This window comes from Lonchura striata, chromosome 1, assembly GCF_050655825.1.
Source record: "Lonchura striata isolate lonStrDom1 chromosome 1, ASM5065582v1, whole genome shotgun sequence".
Lineage (NCBI taxonomy): Eukaryota > Metazoa > Chordata > Aves > Passeriformes > Estrildidae > Lonchura > Lonchura striata.
The window spans coordinates 97262193-97283224 of NC_140703.1; positions in this window are offsets into that span (position 1 = coordinate 97262193).

Sequence of the window (21032 nt, forward strand, 5' to 3'; positions counted from 1 at the left end):
TTTCATTCTAACTGGAAATTAATAGCCTCTAGAGATTAATACTAATGAACATTAAGGTACAGCAGCATAAATGCAACAGCAAAATAAACTCTTAATAAGTCCTAAGTTTCTTATCCTTATCAGATTTACTTAAGTATGTAGATTTGCAAAGTGAGTAAATGAAATCACAAAACAGCTTGATCCCTTGTAGTACTTGCCTGTATCTTAGGCACTCAGTTGCTTGGTTGGAAAACTAGGTGGCCAAATGTGCTTTCTGGATGCTTATTTTAACACAACAATTAGCTCTCCTTGCCACTTCAGTCAGCTTGGTCACAGAGAACATTTTACTCTGATATTTTATTCTGTTTAGTTGATCACATTTAGTTAATTAGTGCAATATATATTCTAAGAAATTAGGGAAAAGTACTAAAGAGACTATAAAATAGACTATTCTGTGAGTTTTCTATATTCTATTTATTTGCTCAAACACAATACTATATTTAAGAAAGTTTTGTTCACACTTGATGCAGCTACATATCAGAACTAAAATCTGCAGTAACATTTTAATACCTGTAAGAGAGAGCAGCAATTTTTCAGCAGACATTTTAAAGCACTGGATAGCAAAAATTATTAATCTTTTTCTGAAACATATCGTATAGACATAAAGCCCTGGAGTTATCCTGCTTATTTTCGGGGAATGTGCAAAAAAAAAAAAAAAAAAAAAAAAATTCAATAAAGGCTTTTTACTGGAAGAGAAGAAATTTATTCTCAGTTTGCAACAGTCTAATCTTAGGTCTGTTTTTATGATTTCTTTTAAACCTGCAGAAGTATTGCATGTGCTTCTAAAAGCCAACCGTATGCCAGGTTTGAGATTTAATTTTATATCTTTTTTTGGTGATACTGCCACAGCATCAGTTGCTTTCAATTGTATATTACCCCCATTAAATTATCTTCAGAAATAACAAACAGTGAGTCTAATTGTACTACCATCACAGTCCCCATTACCAACATCAATACAGGTAGAACTCAGTGCAAAAAAGGGAGACGATTTCCTGGCTTTTCCATTTTAAATGTGTTTATGTTCAATTTAGTAGTAATCTCTCCTAAAGTAGAGCCAAAAGGAGACTCCTTTCCTCCAAAATAACATTTTAAAGGAAGAACTATAGGTTATCACATATTCCAATATAGTGGAAGGAAAACATGGCTCCATAGTAATAGTAATACAAGGTGCTACAAAATGTTTATCTTCCCTGGGTTTAACAATCCAGCTTTATTCAAACAGATAGATCACCTCATTGGCACAGTTTCAAATTTGAAGACTTTTCTTTACCAGTTAAGTTATATTTGGGCAAGATGCACAACTCCATTTTCATCATAAGCAACAAATAAGAAATATAACTCACAAAGTTTGACTTCCAAAGTAAGAAACCATGTTATCCCATAAGCTTAGAAAAAAAAAATCTTGTTCACTCCTTCCTGACCGGCTAGGTCCCATGAAATTCCCAGGAATCACTATCCTTAGAATTGGAAAGTAATTCCTTTCTAGAATTGAGAAGTTATTAATTTGTCTTCTTTTTCTCCTCCTCCTCCTCCTTCCTCTCCTCTGAGTTTCTTTATAGTTTATCTTTATTTTTTGTAATATTATCAGTAAACATATGCAATAATCAGAATCACAGAATAGTTTGGGTTGGAAGGGACCTTAAAGTTCACCTAGTTCCAATAAGTGCCATGGGCAGGGATACTTTCCATTAAATCACTAAGTCAATAATTTTTATCATCAGACTTCTCCCTGGAAACTTTGTGCCTAAAGAATCCTTTGGAAGTTCCACTGATGTGACCCCCATTGCAGGGTTAGACTGACCACTATGGCAGCCAGTGAAAACCATAATTGGCAGCAGGTAACCACAAACCTATGTGATCCCCAGCCCCTACTTTGTGAATATCCAAAAAGTTTTCCCCTATTTCACAGACTCACAGAATCACCAAGGTTGGAAGAGACCTTCAAGATCATCTGCTACAAATGTACCCCAAGATCAATTTTAAAGATATCTCCAAATGCAACACTGAGATGCCTCTTGAACTCTTCCAGAGAAGGTGACTCTATCACCTCACTGAGCAACCTATTCCAATGCCTAACAACTCTTTCAGTGATTTTTTTTTACAAATTTATAATTTGAACTTCTCCTGGCACAATTTATGGTCATTTCCTCTTGTCCATTCACCTGAGATATGGCAAAAGAGACCAAACCCCAGCTAATACAACCTTCTCTCAAGTAGTAGTAGAGAACAATGAGGTCCCCCTTTGAGCCTCCTCCAGACTAAACACAGTTCCATCAGCCTTTCCTCATGGGATCCATTTTCTAGACCTTTCACCAGCTTCATTTCACTTCAAGGTTTTCTTCTCTAGGCTAATTAATACCAATGATGTCAAAGTGTTCCTCATGTGTTGGCACGTTCTACAGCTGATGTCCATCTGCATTTACAGTGAATAAAAGGGAGGAACTTTGCATATATTTTGACTGAATCATCTATTAATCTTTGTTTCCAGTCTTTTTCTAACATCTGTCAAGATCACCTTGATTGCAATCCTGTCCTCCAGCATTGCTAGACCTTCCTAATCTATTTTCAACTAGAAATTTAATACAACAGAAAGCAAATCAGAGATAAAGCCAGCAAAATGAGACCTAAGACAGAACCTTGAGTAGCATGAGTCAATACATCTTTTCTAGAGGGAAATTAGCAATTCTCCTCTCTTTCACTTGCTTACAAGGCTTACAGAATAGGTCCAAAATTTAAAATGTGTAACTACTGTTTCTTCCCTACCAAAAAAAAAAAAAAAAAAAAGTTGCTTTGTTATGAAAGGAGATAATTTACTCTTGACAAACCACATTGATATTATCTCCTTGTTATTCCTATGTACTAAAAATTATTTTTCCTTTTTCTGGAAAAATGTCTTTTTATCTAAACTTTCTAGTGTAAGGCTATGGTGGGTGACCCCAAACCTTGTTACTCTACAGTTTTCTCCTTGTCTTATTGTGTTGCATTAATCAACAGCTAATGACAAATGCAAAGTTGAGCATCATTACAATGCACACATAAATCATGAACCATTTAACTTCACTGTATAGGAATCTTATACACACCTTTTTATTGTTGTTTTCCTGATAACAAGCAGTGTTTCTTAGAAAAGTTCCTTATTTTTATGTTGAATACCAGATGATATTTTGAATTTAGAGATTTGAAGTTATTTTCTTAACTGTTTGGAATGTATCACTGGTCATATATTGTCATATGAAGAATGGGACTTCCTCTGACATAATTACAGAATTTAAAAAATGTGGTAGTCAGTCTCCCTCTATAGGCACTGGAGAGAGAGAGAGAGAGATGCCCCTCTCAAAGGATTTGTCACTTTCAGATTTACACCTCAACTGTTCACTTTCATTGACCAGAGAAGTAATTTTTTTATATAACATTCGATGAAAAGGTCAGAGAAATGGCTGCCAAGATGTAATGTGAATGGTTGTACTTATCCCTGCTGATAAAATATCTAACTGTGAGTTCATAGGAGATACACCACTTAGGCATACCTAGACTTGTGTGACATTATGAGAGAACTCCTAAGGCTTCATCAAGTTTCATGGAACTCATAAAAATATCTTTCAACCTGGTAAAACTACATATATTCTTGTAATAGAATGGATAAAATATTTTTGGATCATTAAATAAACGATAAATTAGATGTGGTGTCAAAATACTCAGAGAACCAACACAAAACTTCCCACTATTTTTTGCAAGTGTATGTGTATTTTCTGTAACCTGATTTAGAAATTTATTCTTAGGTTTTCAATTCAAATTTTTTTATATTTATTCATATGTTTATGTTTTGCAAGATCTGTCCCTACTCAAAAGAACTTTGACTTTGAAGTGTCAACATTAGTAAACTACACTGACTTAAATATATATTTTTTATACATTACTGCTGAAAGACCTGTCTGTGCTCCTTACAGGGCTTCACAGTTATTTCACTGATTTGGAATGAAGAATTAAAGTACTATACATCTTCTCCATACCACTTGTGTTCGTTAATGATCTGAAGCATTTCTGAGGGAATAATGAATAATAGTCTTAATCATGACTTCCAGTTGTTTCCAACTTACTGTGGTATTGAATTGCAGAAGTTAAATAAGGGAAAAAGAATGCAAATAAAGTTGTTTATATGGGACAAGAAAGGGGATTTCCTTTTAAGCATGTTGGCACAATGCTGCAGTTTACAGCTGACATTTGATAGGCTTGACAGGGTTGGAAATAAAATAAATTATGTTAAAAAATACTGGATTTGAATATTTAAAAATAGTGCTTTAGAAATCTTCCTAGAGAGGAATGTGGGAGTCTTGAAATGCCCCACCAGAGCTTAATTTTATATTCCCTGGAGATGTTGTGCCAGACTCCTCTGTTCCTTCTCTTTGATGCATTTGGTTTTGTAAAACTTGTGGTATATTATTAATAAATTATATAAAGTAAGAAAAAGAGGAAAAAAGGTATTAAAAAATTTATGCCACATGAAACTTACACATTAAGTAGATAGAATATCACCAAGTTTTGCTTACAGTAATTTTTAAAACTTTTCTTACTAGGAGAAGTTTGAGAGAAATCTTCTAAGTAGCCCTGTACTTGAATCAACGTTTTCTGACAGCTTTAGTTATCTGTCTTCCCTAGATTTTGGAATATTAACCAGTCAGTAGCCCTCATCATGTTACTTAGAAAATAGTGAAGAGAGAACACAAATAGAAATATATTCTTGAGTACAAACAGAAGTGTCAAGTGATACGCACAAGATTGACTTTTGAAATTTGTAACAGAAAATGCTTATACAGAATAGATTTCAAAGTATATTTAGATATACTTAGTTTTGTTTTTCTGATTCTTTGTTAAAATGAGCCAAAATTCACAGAAGTAAAAGCAATCCCTCTATCATGTGATGCAGCTCACTGTTTGGACATTTTAATTTTCACGTCTTTTAAGGACTTGATTCTCTTGTGCAGTTGTTTTCACTTCTGCAAAGCAGATAGCATCTGCTGGCACTTTCCCTAGGAAGCACCTTGCACAAGATGCACACCAGCAGTATGTACTACTGGTATGCTGGTTTAAGAGAAGTCACTCCTGAAATTGGTAACTCTTTGCTATGACTAAAGGTGTCAACTCTGACCTGTTTTGGGTTTTTTTTTTTCTGTGCAGGTTTGCAATTACTTTGCATTCAGTGTATATCAGCCTGGGATTATAGGCAAACCTGGACTACATTTTAGAAAGGCTGCTAATATAGAAGACATAAGCCATTACAGGAATGTATTATCAGTTTTTCCTTCAAAGACTGTTTGACCCAGTTTTATAGCTTTTCTCATAACCTTAACCTTAGCCTCTCTAAAGATAATTACAGATTGTAATAGATATAATTATAGATATTTGTAACTTTCATAAAGATAGAGGTATTTACTTTGGTCCAACAGAAGATTAATTTTGCCTTTTTTTTTTTTTTTGGTGAAGGAATACTAATAAAATAAAATAAATAAATAAATGTAAATTACCAATTTGCTGATCTTGAATTCAAGGCTGATACCTTGGAGGATGTGTAATGTTTTGTTCCAAAATTCCTAAAGGTTTCAAAATTTCACTTTGAAAGCTGGTACATTAGTAAAATATAGGTCTTTTGTTCACCATGAAGGCAAAAATGGTGTACCTTATCTGGAAAGTTTCTTTACCAGCTGGGTAGTTAAACAATTTAATACTGTGTATTTCATGTCTATGACTTCTAAATTATCTTAAAAAGTACCTAAAATTCAGCAGTCATAAGACTCATCTCTATGTGAAATAATAGAACTAAAAATTCACCTCAGATAATGGCTATTCTTCCCCCTGTTTTTGCAGGCACTATCTGAAAACAAATATTTATCTCTTTACCTTTCTCCAAGGACTTTTTAAAGGCTGTAATTATCTATAACCACATAAAACTATAGAGTAATACAAAGAAAAGCAAAGAAAAATTATCAGGTTTATCAGAGTATAGCCACAACTTACTTGTTTAGGAGCACTAACTCTTCTAAGTGAAAAAAAGGGATGAAACATATCACATTCAAAAGCTTTTAGGGTTTTAGGACAGAATAAATTACTTGTGAGGGAGCATTTAATTATTACGTAAGGGAAAGCATGTTACAGTTCTTATATGAAAAAGGAATTAGGACACCATTAACATCTGTCTCCACAATTTCGTTAGATTTATGTTTTCTTTGTCTATTTTTTATTAAAGAATTTTTCTCTTTATTACTTGAGCAGCAAGCGGATGGAAAAAAGGTCACCTTATGATAAAGTCTGTAAGAGGAGCACAGTGAGTCCATACATTAAGAATGTAAAAATCATTCAAGCTTGTACAGGATTATTTTAAAACCAAGTACTTTTACCTGAATGCTCTCCCCTAAACACCTTACATGGTTTAAAGGAGAGACACTATTTTCCTGGTTGTCTTTGCAGGCTTTTGGGGGAACACTGAACCAAAACTCATTCAATCCATTTGACAATGTCTAAGAGTTCATTCATTAAGGACCTCTTCTTAGTGGGGCTAATTTCTATGGAAGACTTTGTCTATCAAACCTCACAATTAAAAAAATATTTTAAAATAAAGCAATAAGTTTGCAATTGAAAACAAATGGCAAGGATTCTTATTTTTGCTGAAATAAATAAACAAGTGTCTTTAAAAGAAAAGACCAACATTAGGAGTCCTAATGCATTTAGCATAAGTTGGTGCATAATTTTAAGTTCCATTGAAAACACAGCAGTTATCCAAGTTGATAATAAAGGCCATTAAATAAAATAAAAACTGAGTAAAGACAACAGTTACAGAAAGATGGAAACAGGAAGTTTTAGCAAGAACAAGTGGCCAATCATGTAAAAAAAACTATGAAATATATTGGTCGATACCAAGCAGGAATAAGGAAAGCTTTTTTCATTACTGTGAAAATATTAATAAAAGGAAACCTTTCAGAAAGGACCAAAGGCCTTTAAAATTTTTCTCAAGTTTATTTTCTCAAGTTTATTAGATGAAACTAGATATACAAATGAGAAACCAAATGCTTCAAAAGCCTTTCTCACACCTTTAAGAATCAAGTTGGTTTACCCCAAAAAATTTTTGTAGGTCTTATATGTAAATAGCTGCTTATATTCATAACCTTGCATACATTATCTATGTTTTTCAATATACAATAATAATACACACCAAAAAACAAAAACAAAAATAAAACAAAAAAAACCCCAGACTAAACAAAAAATAAACACCATGAAAACTACAATACTTATTTGTTCCTTCTCTTAAAAAAAAACCAACAAAACAAACAAAACACCAAACAAATAAACAAAAAAAGACAGTTGAACTGCTCCCTACAGTTAGTAACTGGTTATTCTTAATGATCATTTGAGAGCTGAATGAAAGCTGAAGGAACAGAGGGAGCAGGTGATAATCTTTAAAAAAATCTCCATATACTATCATTACAAAGTGATAGAATTACTGTGCAGGAATATAAGCCAGCGCTGAGAAATCATGTATGTCTCACAGTATACTCTAAAGCAGGATGGCCATGTTAGACAGAACGTGCAGCAAAGGTAAGAGCCTGTTTCTAACCACAACTCATCAACCTTCAGAGGGTTCTGCAACAATTCCACTATCCTGTGTTTGCAGCAGGTCATTCTAAGTTATCTCTGTAAGAGCACAGGCAACAGTGGCAACAGTGGCAGCCAAGTGAGGAAGCCATTTCTGTAGAAGTCTCTGGGTTCTCCTTCAGGAGGAGAAATGTGTTGATATGAACCTCACAAAGGTTAATAAGGGAAAGTTCCTCCTGCACCTGCAGAGGAACAATACAGGCACCAGTGATGGGGGCCACCCATCAGGGAAGCAACAGGCAGAAAGGACCCTGGGGGTTCTGGTGGATGGGAGAGAAACACGTGCCAACAATGTGTTCTTCCTAAGAAGAAGGGGAATGGTATCCTGGGCTATATTAGACAAAGTACTGATAGTAGATGGAGGACAGTGATCCTTCCTCTTTGCACAGCCCTGGTGAGGCCACACCTGGAGTGCTGTGTCCAGTTCTGAGCTCCTCAGTACAAGAGAAATGTCCAAAGAGACACTGGAGACAGGCCAAAAAAGGCCACAAGTATGATTCAGGGACTGGAGTATCTCATTTATGAGGAAAGGCTGAGAGAGCTGAGACAGTTCATCCTGAACAAACCAAACCTCATGGAGGATCTCATCAATGTACACAAACTCCTGAAGGGAACGTGCCAGAAGGACAGAGCCAGGCTCCTTTCAGTGGTGCCAGCTGACAGGATGAGAGGCAATGGGCATACACTGGAGGCTCCCTCTGGACATCAGAAAATGCTTTTTTACTGTGATGGTGACCTAACACTGATGCAGGTTGCACCGAGAGATTGTGAAATCATCTCCCTTGGACATATACAAAAGCAAAAGCATCTGGACATGGTCCTGGACAACCAGCTCTAGGCAACCCTGCTTGTGTACAGGGATTGGACCAGATGACATCCAGAAGTGCCTTCCAACTTCACCTATTCTAAGATTTTGTGATTCTTTAAGGAAATATTCTAATTTTTTATAAAAATGTGTCATTTCAAATGTAAGCCCACTACATCCATTGGAACATGACATTTCCCCCCCTTGCACAGCCCCCAAAATATATAGGCTAGCTCAGAGGTAAGCACGCTGTGGGGGGAGGAATATCAGGAGATGGCAAAGATTTCCAAAAGAGGCTCTTACCTCAATATACGTTGGTTCAGCTCTCTTTATTCTGTGGTGTCCAAGGGGAGAGTGGGGCAAAAGAGGACAAACAGGAAATGTCAGGGGTCTATATAGACTTTGGACAGGGTGGGTTTCTCTGGCTCTTTGCCAACCCCATTGGGGCAGGAAGGAGGGGTCCAGGGTTATCTTGATCAGAGTCACAGGGTCCCAGGGAAGGGGGCACAGAGTGCTCATGAGTTCACTGTAACAGGAACATATTAAAATGACAACTTCTAATTTTTTTTGTTTGTTTTTCCAGATCTGCCAGATTTGTGAACTGTAGGTTTATTAATTATATTATTATCAAAGACTAAGGTTTGATCTGGATTTAAAGACAAGGATACAACTCCACAGATAAAACTAAGTTTCCAAAAGCTGTGAGAATTAAAATTCAAGCTTTATTTTCTGCATTCATTATTTCTTTTAAAACATTGTCTATTGCTTCAGTTAGCACAGCTCTTTGATGCAGAATGTTTTGCTATAGGCTAAGTGAAGTAATTTGCATCATATTTTCAAGCTCAAAATGCTTCCTTTTTATTATGATACTGAATGGTTTTATAATTTTAAAAATATCTACAAAAATTTACTTTGTTGAATTTATATCTAATTAGGACAAGTAGAAATCAAAGATTCCCAAAAATATTAATTGGATGTTTTTCAGACAAAGCACTAAAACTTTTATTTAATATCACAAGACTTTCCTGTCAAATTATGTCACAATTTTCTCCTATCCTCTAGCATCTATTTGTTTTCCATCTAACACAAGTCATTTGATTATAAAGATGAGATGTGAAATGGAACCCAACTACAAAACTTTTCTTCATCCACTGCTTTTTCTAATGTAAAACAAAATAAATATAATGCATTTGCATTAACAGAAGACTATTATTATAGCATTTATTTGCAATTTCATCAGAAAGATCAAAAATGGGCAGATCATATACAGGAATGACAGTAGTATAATGCCTGCTTTTTATTTTCTTTTGATACTTTCCCTCTTAGAATTTGTCTGTTATGAAATCTATTATGCCTGGTTTTTCTTTAATGTATAAAATTAGACTATGTTTCTGGGTCAATGGCTATCTTCTTTTTCATCAATATAACTTCATTTTCCATCTTTTATGGCATGTTCTAATTTTTAAAACCATGTGATTCTTTACCTGTCAAGAATTGAGAAAGGCATAAGAAACACTGAAAACATCCTCTGTTTTTGTAGAAGCAAGGAAGCAAAAGAAGCAGAATATAACTATGGTATCACTTTCCTTTTTTGATTACCATAAAATACTAAAAATGTGAATAAATATTTTCATTTATAAAATGAAATATGGATTATTTCTTTCTGTAGTGTTCTGGGTAGAGGAACAGCCTGCAATATTAGCTCTACAGCTGTTTCTTACATTTGCCTCCCACTAGACTCTGTAACTTATTTTGTCTCATCAATTTAACACAGTATCCAACTTCTGAATACTCAGCACTTAGTTTTGCTTGTTTTTAGACATTTTCCTAAGTAGTGCCTAGTGTTATATACATTTTAGATCAACTAACTGTGGCATCTCTGCTTATGACTGCAGGGCCAAAGCTGTGGCTTGTATAAAGTCTGAGCAATTGTGCTTTGTGACTGAATGTAGGGAAAAGTTGAAAAGGTGACATTTTGTCTCTAAATTAGGTTTAAAGTGTGAGTCTGTAGCACAGCAGTGTCTAACAGATATTCTTGTTTCTTCCATTCAACCCTATCACCCCTGTGAATCCCCTGTTGTCAGTCTGGCATGTGAATTGTGCACAAAGCCTAACATCCATTACATTACAGATCCCAAATTAATTTCACATGACCTGAAGAGATGCTAGTCAGCTCTTTGCACCAAGCACTGAAGTTCAAGCCACCCTATACAATCTAATTATTCATGATGTACAAGGCAACTCATCTGAATAAGGACATCTGTTGAGAGCTGGATTTTACTGACCAGGGCTATTAGATTACCTCTCTGGATTGAAATTCTTCCACATAAAAAAAGTCCAAAAATATCTATGGACCTACTTATAATATCATTAATAATTTGATTATTTTAGTCAGTTTCAGTTACTATTTTTTCTGCATTCAAATATTTTATTCCAGTACATATTACATATGTTCCACTAGTTTTACATGCTAGTTCCTGTTAAGAACATGCTGGACAAGAAAAAAAGTACAGAAATACAAAGTACACATGTATGGAGCAATTTTTGAAAAGGACAAGAAGAATATTATCCCCAGCAACTCAGTGCTAATTTGAACTTCAAAAATAAAGTTGACCTGATTTTCACAGGAGAGTTTACAAGGAGATGACTATTTTTAACAGCTAGTAGAAACATTAAGATGTGCTGCTTGTGCTACAAGCATAAATAAAAATGTTTTTCACACACCAAGACAGCAAAATAAAGCACAAACTTCACTTTATAATGCTATCCAGCAGCAGGGGTGGAATTGTATTAGAGCTTTCTTGTGTTGTTGGTGATCTCCACAGGCACCTCAAAAATTCATGCACAGGAAATGAACTTCCTCCTACCCAGTTTTCCAGCTACTGAGGTTTTTGAGTAGGAGACTATAAAACAGAAGTTACTTTATGCTGACACTACAAGCAGAAGAGAAAATAAATGAAGTTTTCTGCTTACAAAAAGCAGTGCAAAACCATCTTCTTGTGCAGGTGAATGGGATTTAAAAGTCATCCAGACATGCCAATTTAAGCATTGATCTAAAAGACAAATTATATACATGGGACTAGGCAGGGAAGTAACTTATTAGCATATCACATGTTGGCTTTCTTTTTGTAACTTTTATTGTTTCACATAAATACAGTGTCAACCTCTTTGAAGAAGACCAGTAACTTAAATAATATGAACTGACTAAACTTTAGATGAATTGCAGTAATTAGAGTAACAGAAACCATTTTAAAATAATTTCTAAACTCTCAGGAAGCGAGTTTAAATACTAGTCTCATAACTACAATTAGCAAATTTGTGTACTCAGGCTTACACTGCTAATTCATATGAATAATCTTTAGACTGTTCACTTGAAACATTGCCTGAATTTCCTGTGAGTGAAGAGTAGGCTAATTTGGAATCATTAATAAATTCCTTAGCTAAGTTGGTTGTTCATATTTTAATGTCCATGCATCTCTAATTTCCACTGACATCTTACAAGCTACAGTACACTTGACAGCAATCCAACACAATAATCCTCTTGAAGATTTCCAAGATATATTCTTTAGACAGAAAATTTATATGTGTAATCAATATCTAGAACAATTTATGTACCATGAAAATGAATACAACTTCAGCTGAAATCAAACGTTAAGCCATCTGCAGAGGAGATTTGTCATTTCATTGTTTTTATTGTTATTCAGTAAAACGAAATATGTACTCAACGACAAATGTGCAAGCTTTAAAAAGTTTTAAAAATAGAAATTTGGTTTTAGTTTCTTTTAATGGACTTTGAGAAAGAAAGGCAGTCAGTTTGCACTGGACAAAGACAAATGTCACTGCCACCTTCAAAAAAGGCCAGAAAATTAACCCTAGAAGATACAGGATGATCAGCCTTGTTTCAATTTCTGGAAAAATTATGGACTGTGTCCTCTTGGAGCACATTTCTAGGCATGTGAAATTAAATGGGTGACTGGAAGTCATTAGCATGGATTTACCATGGATTACACTTAACTAATATTGTTGTCTCCTATGACAACAACTGCATTTGTGAATAAAGGACAATAGTGGATACTTTTTTTGCATAGACCCAAGCAATACTTTGGCACTGTCTTCCATGATATTTATATTGGAGTGTTACAATCTGCATGGCTGACAAGTGATGGATAAAATGGATCAAATATGGGGCTCAGAAGATGATTAACAGGTCATACTTTACCTGGATGCCTGTGACAGATGGATCACCAGAGGCATCTGCACTAGGACTTGTCCTCTTTAACATCTCTACCAATGATGAGAAGGAGGTGACAGAGAACACTCTCATCAATTTTGTAGATTATTTCAAATTAGGGGTACAAGTCATTACAGTCAAGGACAGGGCCCAAACAGGCTGAAGAATTAGGCCACCAGGAGCATTATAAAAGAGCAAAGACAAATCTCAAGCTCTCTAAATATCAAGAAACCTCTCCTATTACAGAGGGGAAAATGCTCCTGCAACAATGCAATACTATGTGGAGATGGAGAGGCCATGAACAGCTCTGTGGGAAAGACCCTGGGGTGGAAGTGGACACTAAATTGGACATTAGTCCATGGTGTTTGCTGGAAGAGAGGGAAGGCAGCAACCTCCTGGACAGTATGAACCGTGGCATAGCCTGTAGGTCAAGAGAATGGCTATGTGGCACTTCTCAGATAACATCCAGATAGTCCATCTAACTTTTCTCAATTTTTCAAGAGGGAAGACATGGACAAACTGAAGGGAGCTCAGCAAAGGTCTACTGGTGTGGTAGAGGCTGGAGTTTTGGCCATTTGAGAAGAGGAAGGAGCTGGGTCAGCCTGGAAAAGGACATCTTCAATGCTCTTAACAGACCCCACAGCTGACACAAGGTAATCCTTGGATGGAGACAGGAGCAAGAAACAACAGGTGTACATTGTGGCAGGAGAGTTTCAGACCAGATAGAAGAAGAAACTTCAATCCTGTGAGAACATTAGGCTGCTCTGAAGACTGCTCTCTGTTCTTGAAGGATTTAAAGTCCCAACTGGACTATGCTGTGAACAGTCTGATCTCCCCCCAGATGTGGACCTGCTTTGGGCTGTGGGGTGGCCTAGAGGGTTCTTGAACTCCCTGCCAGCCTCACTTATTCTTTGGTGCCATTGAAAACAAAGATTTGTCTTGGAAATATGCTTTGATAGTGTATTGTGAAATAAAGAAAAATGACCCAAGGAAGCACAGAGACTCTGGAGCTTAAAGACAGAATAAATAAGACTGGAAATAGGGTAAATGACATGCATAAATTGTTATTTTCATAGCATTAGGGAAATAGAGAGAAATGAATACAGATAATTGCATTTAGAATTTTGCAATATATATGAAGTACTCAGCACTCACACAAAGAAATACTGCATACTTTCTAGTATAAAATGAGCTCTGTGATTGCAGAAAATTATCTTCCTTTCAATTTCAGTTCAAAGTTATGAGTTGTACTCCCAATATGGAGATGTGCCCAGTGTTGAAGGCGTAGTAAGACTATATAATTTCTCAAAAATATTCTGCATTTTTTTGGCACAGGTGCTGAAATTTAATTGGTTTTCTTCTGTCCCTTTTTGTTATCTAATTTTTTAACTGAAATTTGAGTTTCATGACTGTCTGAAGACCAGTGGACCACAACAGATGTGGCCCTAAAAAACCAGAGCAGTTTATTGCATAAGAACTTGTGTCATTTTAACATGGAGGAGAAAATAGCTTGGCAGGAGACTGAGATTGATTGATCCTGGAAAGATTTTGGGTTTTCTTGTGAACAGTTGGATTGGTAAAACAGACAGATGGATTTTTACTGCAAAGAGTTGGTGTGTTGCTAGGGAGACTTGGAATGGTACACCAGGCAGGTGACAAAATTGTGAACTGGTGTTCAGAATAGATGTGGCATTATTTACATACATACATGCATATATATGCATGGACAATGGATATATATACACACGTGTGTCCACTGCTAATGTAAAACTCAGCACTGTAATCATAGCCACATATTCACTACATCCAGAATGTGAAGGCTACATAACCAAAGGCATCTTTTGACAAAAGCCAAACAGACATGGAATTCAGAAAATAAAATTTTATAAACAGACCAGCACCAATTCCAGTATGTACTGAAATCACACTCAACTCCTATTATGATAATTAGTGTCTTATTTGTCGTTTAAAGTAGTATAACTCTCATGCTTCACATGAACTGATTTTATACGACAGAACTCCACAATCAAGGCACCAAACTAATGACTGTGTTCTGTGTAGCTAATGAGAACTTAAACCAAATCTTAAATTACCTTCCACCACCCTTCCCTTCTACTCTGGTTTAGCTCTGATCTAGATTTTCTCTGCCTCCTCACCTCTAAAAGCACAAGGAGACTGGGAATGCAGGCTGTGGTCAGTTCATCACACATTGTTTCTGCCACTCCATTCTCAGTGGGAGAACTCCTCACCTTTTTCTCCTGCTCCAGCACAGGGTCTCTCCTGCTGGAGACAGACATCCATAACTAGAGTTCTTCAATAACTGCTCCAGCATCAGTCCCTTCCATGGAGTGGAAGTCTCCTTCAGAAACAGACTGTTTCAGTTCCAGTGGACCCCCCTGGGGGTCCTGCCAGAAAGCCGGCTAGTGCTTTAGGCTGAGGTCCTCTGTCCTAAGTCCATGGGTTGCGATAGCCTGCTCCAGCACAGGCTTCCCATGGGGTCAAGGACCTTTAGGCATCCACTTGCTCCAGGCTGGGGTCCTGCAGGGGCTTCAGGTGGATTTCTACTCCTCCACAGGCTGCAGGATCTCCACCATCTCTGCTCCTCTATGGGCTGTAGGTGCTCAGCTGCCTCATCATGGACTGTCTGTGCCACAGACTGGGTAAGAATCTTTGTTCTGGTGCCTGGAGCTCCTCTGGTCCCTTTTACTTTACTGACCTTCGTGTCTGCAGGGTTCTTTATCTCACATTCCTCCCTTCTCTTTACTGATGCTGTTGTGCAGTAGTTTTTTAATCTGTTTCTCAAATCTGTTATCCCAGAAGTGGTACAACCATCTCTGATCAGCTTGGCCTTGGCCAGTGGTGGGTCTGTCTTGGAACCAATGTTGGACATGGGGGAAGCTTCTGGCAGCTTCTTGCAGTAGCCCAATACTATAACACCCACTTCTAAAACTATGCTGCTTAAACCCAATGCACCAGTTTCTAATAAATTGTACATTTAAAGATAAAAATCGATTAATAGCCACAGTTATGGATTTTGTAGCCCATTGTAACAGTAACTAAACAAAGAATGATGCAATAAATCTAGTCTATGTGTAGCTAAATATCCCTCAGTTCTGTAGCTATGTTATACCATTGTAACTACTGTTCAATAACTATCCCCTCACAAAATACAGGTGTTGATTTATCTGTATTAAAGAACAATGTACATTTAAATAATTGAATAATGAAAGAGTTAAATGACCAACAAAACCACACACTGCTAGATGACTTTTTTTTTTTGAAAAAATATTGTATTTTGCACTTCTAACAGTTTACAGAATATGCTGAAATTTCAGGGAATTTTCTTGCCTTTTATTTAAAAGATTTTGGGTGTGTTTAGTATTCTTAATCTTAGACTGTCTGCTAAATATCACATTCAGTCACAAGAAGAGGTCAATCTAGAATATTAGTTGGGTTAATAAACTGTGATACTTTCATTTCCCTTTACCGACTTTACAGAAAACTTATGAATTCACATGCTTCATTAAATATAATTGATTCTAACTTTTTAGAGTATCCTGTGCACTCAGCCTTAAAAATAGAATCAAATGCATTAGTTATATTAAAAAAAACCCCGAGCTTTTACATTTTCAGTGTTTGATTTTTCTTATAAATCTGGTTTTTCTATGTTGTAATGAAATCGTAAGAACAGGTGTTTTCCAGCACCTGTTCATGCTAGAAAGATACATGATACCACCTATGTATAGATATATATATATGTAAATTTATATATTTACATATGAATATATGTGTGTGTATGAAGTCATGGCAGTAGGAAATTGGAATGTCACATATTTTTTCTGAGTGTTTTAATGGATTTTTTTTTAACTTTCATTTTGGAAATTTCTATTAAATATAAGAATGACATTTTAAGCTATTTAAATAGTTGCTGTCTTTAATAATATTATAAAAGTGTTGAGTAATTAGTCTCTGTATATGCAAGATACAATGTACTGTTGCATTTTCCTACAATCCATACCAAAGTGGCATGATAAGTTCTTCAGAGTTTTTTAACAAATTTTAAATAGTATTAGAAGTATATTAGTGCTCATATGCACACACATGGCATGAAAAATAAAAGTTCAAGGAAAAGTTCATAAGACAAAACATGCTCCATAAATTTACAAGTAAAATACATTTCAGCAGCATGATAAATATTTTTCTCAATATATATTTTTGTCAATGTAGGAAAGAATCAAAATATTTCATAAGATTTTTTATTAAAAAAAATCAAAAATAGTGATGCTCAAGTTATGTCATTTCTTGCAGCTGTTGAGGAAAGTATCTGCAGATTTTGGATTTGGACCAAAGGGGAAAAAAAATCTCCTTCTAAGAACACATCAAAAAAATTCTTCCTTCTTATTTGGCTACCCTTTTAAGAGAGTTAACTAAGTCAATGCGCATAAGAAAATAGAAACAGATGGAAGAATACTCTCAGAAACCATTTAATCACTTTCTAGTGGGTTCCCATCTGCCCTAAGTTCCTTTACCGTGTTATAACAAAAAGGGAATGGACCAGAAAATCAAAACCAAAAAGCCTTCATGAAGCTGGGTTTTAAATCTGCCATCAAATGAGTTAGTCATTCCTATCCATCTAACCAAAACAAAATTGCTATCACAAGTGATTTGCAATCTATGTTACACAGGTTGAAATTCTTGAAAATTCAGTTATTTTCAACACTTTTATAGCCACAGATTTCCATTCCAGAGTTGTGTTGGTTTTTTTTTTTAATTGTTTTTTGTTTGTTTGTTTGTTTGTTTGTGTTTTTTTTGCTAAGAGATATTTCAATAATTATTCCTACCAGGTTCAGTTTTCCTAGTGATGCAGAAAGGCCTAAGCCTTAGCAATATAAAGGCAGAAAAAAATGTGTGTTGTGATGAATACACTAGCATTTCACAACAAGGACATTTGATTTTGCTGCTTGTGTTCTATGTGAGGATGAGAAGCTGGCACTCGACTAAGTTTCAGTATGAGCTACTCACACATCCCAATCTTTTGTTACTGAAATAAGAGCTGCTGCTGAATGTAGGTCATATAGGAATAAATATTAGTCTGGAAATATATTATTTTTGAACAATAAAAATAAAGTGATGCTTTTGTCATGCCAGGACTGGTTCTGACATTGCTGAAATATTGTTTAATTGACTGACCCTTTATAATTTGCATACATAGGAGGTGCATATGTGGTGATCCTATGTAGAAATACCTTAAGAAACAGCCCTTCCTGTAGTCTGTTGATGACTAACAGACTGGATCATCTGGGATGTAAGGAGAGGCTGAGAGAGCTGGGAAGACTTAGGAGACATTTTTCATGTGTATTAATACCCCATTGTGGGAGTAAGAAAGACAGAATCAGGCTCTTGTCATCAGTGCTCAGAGACATGACAAGAGGCAATGGGTACAAAATGAAATGGAATTCTGTCTAAGAGGACATTTTTCTAATATGAGCCATCACTGGACAGGCTGCCTAGAGATGTACTGGAGCCTCCATCCTTGCTGATTGTCAAAACTTGACTGGATACAGCCCTGAGCAACCTGCCCTATCTGACCCTGCTCTGAGCATAGATTTGGATGAGAATATCTCTCGAGATGCCTCCAGCCTCAGCCATGCTGTGATCCTGTGTGAGATTCAACATATAAGATGGAGAACGGAAATTGATCATAGCTGTAAGCCAAATAGATATTCTAGCCCTCTTCTGCAGGATGGCCTTGGTCAGTCCTTTTACTAGCACTCATTAACTTTGTCAAATGTCACTCTTACATCAGCTGAATCATATAATTTTATTTACCACTAAGTAGGTTAAAAAGTAAGTATAGATTTTCTGCAAGGTCTTTCAGAATTTCAGAAGCACACTTAAAAGTTAAAATTACACTGGTCATTGATTTTTAAAAGAAAATTGCTATTTAACTCTTTCAAGCAAATATAGGTAAGTTTATTTCTTAGACCATAATGTGTTGGACATTGCTCTGCATGCCATCTGCATGCCATTGTTTGAGACTAATACAATATTAATTTCAGGGAGTACAAGAGATTAATAGCCTGGTATATAAGATCTGAATAATTTTTATTAGAAAAAAGACTGAAACTTGCAATTTTCTAAGATCTATGCAATTTCCTACCAAAAATTTGGAAAGGATACTAAAGAAATGTGACATGGGAAGAGAAAAGCAACCCATATGCAAGAGCAGAAGGGAAGAAATACAGTATCTCAAAAGAACTGCATCAGAATGAGGCCATATGTATAATCTGAGACTCAACCATTCCCCTATTTCTGGAGATTAGCACTTTGCTAATCTGGCAAAAAAAAAAAAATTGTGCTAGCAAAAGTACCACTAGATACTGCTAAGAATGCATATATTGTTACCCCTTTGAGTGCATTAGTCTCCCATTTAAAAATTTCTGCCTGAGGTACTGTATATAAGGACCATTTTTGATGACAGGAAACTTAAAATGCTGTATTACATATAGCATTTACTTTGTGTAAAATCACCTATTTATAACCTCAACTGTGTTTCTAATGGTATAGATGTAAAGTTGACTGCAAATGGCATTACATTTTTAATTTCTCCTGACAGTATATTAAAGGCTACATATGGCATAAATCATCTGAGTTGGTATTTGAGATATTTAATTTTCATCATAGCTTTTTACAGGAATAGATGGCAATGTCACCAGTGTTAGTTGCTTCCTGGAAATTGTATTATTTAGCATCTCTGATTTGATGACTTTGTTTTTTACTGTAGTCAAATTAGTCATGATATTTAACTATTATCTCTATTATAAACTGTATTCAGACCAGGCACATATACTGAAAAGATGTGTCCTGTAAGGAGACATGTTGCTATTCAATAAAAAATTAATATATACAGTAGCTGTATAGTACAGGAAAATGCATATCATTCAAAATCGTGTTTTATACTGATTAGAAGTACCAAACAGCTGCTTAGCTAAAACCTTGAATCAAAGCCCTCAGAAACAAATGGAAAGACTTTAATTTATTTTACTTCTTTCTGGATCAGGTCCAAAAATGCAGATTTTTTTTTAGCTGAGAGAGAAAACATTCATTAAACTGGATATTATTTTATCAGGAAAAGAAGATGCTCAATGGAAAAAAACTCAATATGGAAAAAGTAAACACCACACAAACAAAGACATTCCACTCTTGGGGTTTTGTAAATCATACCACATGTAGAAAATAAAGTAAACAAAAGTAATTATTTAATACTGTAGTTTAAATTACTCTCATGAAGCATGTCAGAAAACAATAGTTTCACTTACAGCATTCAGCATCCATGAGTTTTTACAATATTTTAGGCAGAAAAAAAAGAGATGACTGAAACAACACAATTTCATAAAATATACAACTCCTTTTACATTGTTTTTCATTAATTGATTCATTTATCATTAAAAAAATATCTGCTCCACACTGGCACTGAAAATGAAAAACTTTTAATTATAAAGAAGCAGATGAAAAATAATATATTAATTATAATGGAAATATTAGCATTTTTAGTTTGTCCCTTTCCTCACATACACTTACACATAATTTGTCAAACACAAACTATATCCTCAAAACAAGATATGAAAATTCGAGTTTCACTTATACTCAGATATTGCTTGTTCAGTAAAAAACTGATAGCAATACTGAACAATTTTTTAAAAAACGTGTTTAGGACTGTTTTTAAGAAAATAAAATCTGTACCCTTCTATTCCTTACTATTATTCAAAAGATATCACAGATCATCAGCCTTATGTCTATTTGACTTGGCTGATATGTAAATTTGTCCAAGATCATTGTCCTATTTTGGTTCCATCTAGAATATAATTTTTTACATGGAGGTGTTTGAAGTTTGAATGAACTGAATGTTAGTTTAGATAGAAAAAACATTCAATTTATGACATTCAGCTCCCATAAAGAGCAAAGAAAGTGTGATTGTTAAGCTTCAGTTTGAAAAGAACTGGACAATTTTTTATGATAGTGTCACTTAAAATTAACATGCTCTCTGAACAGCAGCTCTGTGCATATTTGTTCACTAAAATCATATTTATGTAGTCATAACAGAGAGCAGTTGCCACAGTACGGAAAGGCACAGAAAAATGGAACACTCTTCCTTGCCTTTGCCTCAATTATTCTCCTTTCAACAAAGAAGAGGATGAAGAGTGAACTCCAAGATGTTGTGTCTCAGAACAGCTGTTTACAGAAATTCACCATCTTACAGTCCACTGGTCACCAGCAAAACATTTTTGCTTTATATTTGATATTCTTAGGTTT